This window comes from Primulina eburnea, chromosome 1 (genome assembly GCF_022965805.1).
Source record: "Primulina eburnea isolate SZY01 chromosome 1, ASM2296580v1, whole genome shotgun sequence".
Taxonomy (NCBI): Eukaryota; Viridiplantae; Streptophyta; class Magnoliopsida; order Lamiales; family Gesneriaceae; genus Primulina; species Primulina eburnea.
Genome location: NC_133101.1, coordinates 40,127,655 through 40,134,406, shown reverse-complemented (window position 1 = coordinate 40,134,406; position 6,752 = coordinate 40,127,655). Strand labels below are relative to the sequence as shown.

General features: G+C 36.5%; 1 pseudogene; it reads left to right on the top strand.

Annotated features, from left to right (window-relative positions):
- Nucleotides 1–751: 751 nt before the first annotated feature.
- The window catches only part of LOC140806979 (uncharacterized), a 33,214-nt pseudogene continuing 27,213 nt past the window's right edge, over nucleotides 752–6,752 (top strand).

Below are 6,752 nucleotides of genomic sequence, written 5' to 3'. Positions count from 1 at the left end.
CTTCAAGTACGTATGTCCTATTTTAAAGTTGCATGTGGTTTTATTATGTACTACTTGCTATTCCAGTTTATACGTGTTGAGTCTTTAGACTCACTAGACTTGATCGATACAGGTGAGGATGATCATGATGAGACGAGGGGTGGGGACCAAGGAGCCGGCTTGGACTGAGCAGAAGGCTAGACCCGAGGACCGCCCACGTTATTTTAAGATTTTAAGCAAGAAAATATTAATACTCTGATTTTATGTTTTAATGCGAGAGGTTCGGAGCAAGATTTTCTTTTAAAAAGATTTTTATTGGTGAATGGATAATGTAGTGACGACCGTATTGATTTTATTTTCGTATTCAAGAAAATTTTTAATTTTTCCGCAAATTTTAAGTAGAAAAAAAAAGTACGGTTCGTTACATTAAGACCATGGCAATGCGAGAACCAAAGGACCTGAAAAAGGTCGAACTTCATAATTTATTTGCTGATTTAAAATCCTACGAGTTTGAGTTGCAAACCAGAGAAGGGGAACCTTCTACACCAGTTGCTACAACTGCCCTAATTTCTGTCAAACTTGAACCAGCTGGTTCAGTTGACAAATCTAGCGATCAATTAAGTAATGAAGCTGTGTCATTATTCGTCAAAATGTTTGGAAGATTCATGAGAAGAAATCAAGGAAATTTTCAAAGACAATATTAGATAAACAACTCCAAGGAAGAACCTAATGCTTGCTCACACGAGAAGAACTTATTTCTACACTTCATGACATGGTGAATGAGTATCACAAGCTTGTCCTATCTTTTGAGAAGGCCAGTGCAAAGAAAAATGATCCCAATGATCCCAAAGATGATATAACTGAAACTGATGAATCGGTTGATCTGTTGAGTTTTAAACGGGAGATTTCTGAGCTGAATGCTGAAAAGAACAAGAATCAATCTATGATTCAGCAGTTGATGCTTGAGAATTCAAAGCAAACTGAGCTTATTAAGACATGGAACAAATCATCTGTTGCACTAGCTGAAATACAAGATAAGAAAAAATCAGTTACTGATAAAACTTGTTTAGGGTTCAGCAACGAAGATGAAGCTTCCACCAGTGATACTCAGCCAAAACTGAACATGAAAAAAGGTATTATATTCACTTTGTAAAATCAGGCGTGGTACAAGAAAAACCAGAGCCAAGTAAACCAGTTATACAGCCTATTGAAAATAAGAACAAGGCTAGAAGGTATGGTATTGGTTATAGCCCAAAAATTTCAACTGACCCACAAAGTCTGTCATAAAAAATGTTCAACAATAAATACCGAAGCTATTCAAATTTCTACTCCAATTACTATAACAAGAAGCTAGTTTAGAAAAGATATCGGCTGCACAACCAGTTGAAGAAGGCTAAAACTCATATTGCTTCATCTGCACACTACACATCAAGTATGCACAAGCCGAGAAAAACTATCTGGAACACAGCAACTGGAAAGTCATTTAGACTAGTCCAAGTTTGGGTTCCTAAAGGACTAATTAGTTTAGGACCCAAGTAGTTGTGGGTACCAAGATTATGTATTGTATGTGATTGCAGGTGACATGTGCAAACAAAGAATCAACCTGATATCTGAACAGTGGATGCTCGCGTCATATGACAGGGGATACAAGTTTGATATCCCAACTGAACAAATACACTGGTCCAAACATTAGTTTTGGAGACAACTCCAAAGGTAAAACTGAGGGTAAGGATAAGCTTATCCATGATAACTTTACTATTAAAGATGTTTTACTAGTTGATAATTTGAAGTATAACTTGATTAGTATCAGTCAGTTATGCGACCATAAATTTTCAATTCAGTTAGACAGACACACTTGTTCAGTTAGAGACTAAATTGATGAGGTCATCCTAAATGGCAATTGTTGTGGGAATACCTACAAAGTCAGTTGGACTGATAAACCTTATGCAACAGTTAGTTTTATAGCTTCCAAATCTTCTAAAAACTGGTTGTGGCATACGAGATTGAACCACCTAAACTTGAAATCTATTGCCTATCTGAGTAACCAGGATCTTGTAACTGGTTTTCCCAAAATAGATTTTTCAAATGATAAAAATTGTTCAGCATGTCAGTTTGGTAAGCAAGTAAGATCTTGATTTAAAAACAAGGGTTGTAAATCATCTTTCCGATGCTTAGAACTGCTACATATTGATCTTTTTGGTCCTATAACAGTCATGAACTTAGGGGGAATGAAATACACCTTAGTAGTCGTGGATGATTTCTCAAGATTTGCTTGGGTTATCTTTCTTAAATCCATTGACCAAACTGCTGCACAACTGATTAAGCTTTTCAAAAGATTATTAAATGTAAAATAAGTTGGGATTGGTCGAATAAGGTCTGATCAAGGGACTGAATTCATTAATCAAAATCTTTCACAATTTTTAGAATATAATGGAATCAAGCATGAGCTCTCCGCAGCAAGAACTCCTTAGAAAAATGGTGTAGCTAAGAGAAGAAATCAGACCCTTAAAGAAGTTGCTAGAACAACGCTTCCTGATTCTGCTATTTCTCAAAGGTTTTGCTCAGAAGCAGTAAACACTGCATGTTACACTCATAACAGATCAATGATTAATAAGAATCATGTGAAAACACCGTATGAGATCTGGCATGGACGCAAAAGTGTGGTTTCTTATTTCAAAATATTCGGCTGCAGATGTTTTATTCTTAATAATGGAAAAAATCATTTAAAAGCTTTTGATGCTAAATCTACAGAGGGAATATTTCTTGGGTATTCATCAGTTAGTAAAGTTTACAGAGTTTTTAACAAATGCACTTTGAATGTAGAAGAGTCTATTCGTGTTGTATTTAATGAATTTATGCTAACTGATAAGCCAACTGATCCAGTTGAGCTAGTTGATCGCTTTACATATATCAGTTTGGAGGATGATAATGAAGAATAGAATCATATTAATCGAAATATCCTTCAAACACCAGAAACAGAAGTGTTGGATCAATCAGTTGAACAAGAAATTGTTACTGATAATCAGTTGGTGGAGCAAAATGATAACAATTAATTACCAACTGATATAGCAAAAACTGAAACTGAAGAAAATATTCAGTTGCCAACTAAAGCAGTTGCTGAGATGGATGCAACAAACACTGAATACAGATGGAATAAATCACATCCTTCAGAATTGGTGATAGTTAATCCATCTGATTCGGTAAGAACTTGGAATCAAAATTTTAATTTATTTCTTCATTCTGCTTTCATTTCCAAACTGGATCCTAAGAAAACTGATGAAACTTTTGCTGATCCTAACTTGATAAATGCAATGCAAGAAGAGCTAAATAAGTTTACCCATAACAATGTCTGGAACTTAGTTACAAGACCAGTTTCTAAAACCATTATAGGTACAAAGTGGATATACAAAAACAAACTGAACGAAGATGGTTTAGTTGTGCGCAACAAAGAGAGACTTGTAGAACAAGGATATAGGCAAGAAGAATGAATAGATTTCGATGAAACTTATACACCAGTTGCAGGACTTGAAGCAATCAGAATTTTCATTGCTTATGCCTCATTCAAGAATTTTAAAGTCTACCAGATGGACATAAAGAGTGCATTTCTGAATGGCCAGCTGCAGGAAAAAGTATATGTTGAACAACCGCCAGGTTTTGTTATTCACTCTTGTGGGGGCCCGGACGCTAATCATCTTCTTAATCATCATTGGGACTAATTTAATCAATTAGAATAAACAGGGTCTAAATATTATTTTTTTTAAATGCGGAAGGTAATGGAATCATTCTATTATACAAACCAGTATAATAATACAAATCCTGTATAACATGCATCTAGTTCAAAACTAGGTTCAACTACTACAATCAAGTAATAAAACCTATCTATAGCAAAGTCCGGAATCACCACTCTAATCTCGATCTTTCTTCACCTCTGTGACCCTGAACCTGTCCCACCTGTTGCTATGCACACATATAGACAAGACAACAGACGGATAACTCCGGTGATATATAAATATCCCAGTATATACAATGTATCAATGCAATCATATAAAACATATGGAAAATAAAGCCAACGTATCCTCGCCGTTGTTCTTCAATCATCATCGAATATTCGTACGTTTAATATGCAAAGGCATGCCATAATTCTCATTTTACTCATCCATCACACCATAGTATTTATTTGATTGTGTTTTGCATGAAAAAAAGTTGTGTCATGTTATATTTTTGGATTTGCAGCATAGGTGATTATTAAGGCATGTGTTGTTATCAAAAAACTTGTTTATTATGTGGTTTAGGAGCTGCCATGACTAGGTATGGATTAAGGGTTGTTTTACACAAGTGTGCAAAAAACGAAACGAACAAGCGAGAACCGAATTCTGGTATGGTTTGATCAAGGGGTGCGGCTTTGGGGTTTGCTATTGGTGGGCTCGGCTAGGAATGGCTGGGGCTTGGTAAGGGACCATTCTAAGGTTTGGTAGGGTACTAACATGTGGGGACCCATATGCTAACTCATTTTTTTACTCATCTTTAGGATTAAATGGATCAATTATATAAGCTAGGTCGAAATTTTTTTTAAAAAAAATATCTAGCACCTCATAAACAAATGTACAAATTTCTACAACAAGTTATGCTCCATCTTATTTAATTACAAGATCAAGTGCAATATTTACAACATGATCAAAGATACAAAACTTGTCAAAATAAAGTCATAACAACTAGTGTTTATTAACAACATTTCACATGTTGAACGACCATTTTTACATCTAAGCCCGGATCACCACTCTAATTTTGATCTTTCATGCTCTTCTCGACCCTGATCATGTCCCACCTATTGTCATGCAAACATACAAACACAACAACAGCCGGATAACGCCGGTGAGAAATATATTTTCCAGTATAAACCACGTATACATGCATTTCATACAAACATATACAAAAGAATAAAACATTTGTCAAACAACATGTATCGTAGTCTAACAAAACATAAATCGATACATAGCTGTAAATCAAACTCTTTAACTCTTAATCTTTGACACGACTCTTATCTAGGGATCCCGGTTTGAACAATAACGTAACAAGTGTCCCACCTACTCTCCCATTCGAGGTGGTGGTACGTCCCTATTCCCGGAATTTGGCACACTATATCGAGTATCTACAATAGGAGTCGATCTTTCTCCTAAACGCATCGATATAAACCAAAAGTCGAGTGACTTGGCACCTCTGCCAAAGACTCATTCAAGATGTCTATCTCATAATACATGCTTTTCTATAAATCAATAGACGAAGAGTATTAATCTCAAGAATTTCAAACACATCAAAGCAATGACAATTTAGTATGTGGTTTTGGAAACTCAAGTCATATCTTACTCAAGTTATCTACCCAGTTTAACATTGATTTATACCTTTCTTTTCTCGGTTTCTAGTTTGACGCAACCAATCTCAATTGTGCTTTGCTCGTTCTTCTACCGTTTTCGAAGTTGAATTCTCGAGTTCGAAGCCTTCAATACCAAATCTGTAATGACATATTCGAGAAGCGCAATATCAACTTACAACTCAAAGCAATACTTGATTTGATCAATACTCAATCTAATTAAATTTCGACGGCATAACAGCGCAATCTCGAGATACCGGCAACTCAAACATCAATAGACCACAATTCATAACCATCGGCAAATACAACTAAAATTCTCAAAATCTGCACAACTCATTCAACATAGGCTGGAAAATGATAACAATTGCATACGTTGTTCGTTCTTCGATCCGTTTTCAATTATATGTGTACCATAATCTCGAGAACACATAATATCAATCAATTTATTATTTCTCCAACACCAAATTTTCGAACCATACAGGAAAGTAATAAAACTTACATCTCTTTGTAGCTCTTGACGCGAGAAGCACGGAACTATGCTCGGATTGAAATTCGGATGGCCGGATCTTGTACAATCAAAATTATAAAATTTAAGAAATAAGCTTGAGAACTTTTCATGGTGGTCTCGGTTCTTCCTTGGCTGAAATTCTGAGATGAATGAAGAAGCTTATCATTTAAATGCATGGCAAGACATGTTTCTCCCTCTAAGTTCACGTCCAGCACTTCTTGCGCATACGTGCGGCCGATGCTCGCGCATATGCGCGAGACTCTCTGTCTCGGCACTTTAAAATTCACCAGCTCGCGCATATGCGCGCCTAGTCTCGCACATATGCGCGAGGTCTTCTGCCTCTACGTTTCGCTGCTCGTGCATATGCGTGCCTCATCTCCGTGCATGTGTGCGAGATCTTCTGTCCTCCACACAATCATATGCTTTCCCACGCCTTCCTCGGAGCTTGGCCTTCCATTATCGCATCAATATTTCAATTAAACCATCTCGGATTATGATACTAAAATCTCGGGCCTTACAATTCTCCCCCTCTGAGACATGATTTCGTCCTCAAAATCGCAGGCAATCAAATCACATAAATAAGAACATATAACAGATGCCAAATAAAAAACTCACATCAGTGAAACAACTCTGGAAATTTCTGTCTCATATCTGATTCAGTCTACCGGGTAGCTTCTTCAATGCCATGAAGACTCCACTGAACTTTCACAAATGGAATAGTCTTCGTTCTGAGCTGTTTTTCTTTACGATCAAGAATCTGAAGTGGGCTTTAAAAATAACTCAGAGTTTCATAGAGTTCGGCCTCATCAGCTTGAAGAACATGAGAAGCATCAGGAAGATATTTCCGTAGCATAGACACATGAAAGACGTCATGTATTCCAGATAGAGACGGAGAAA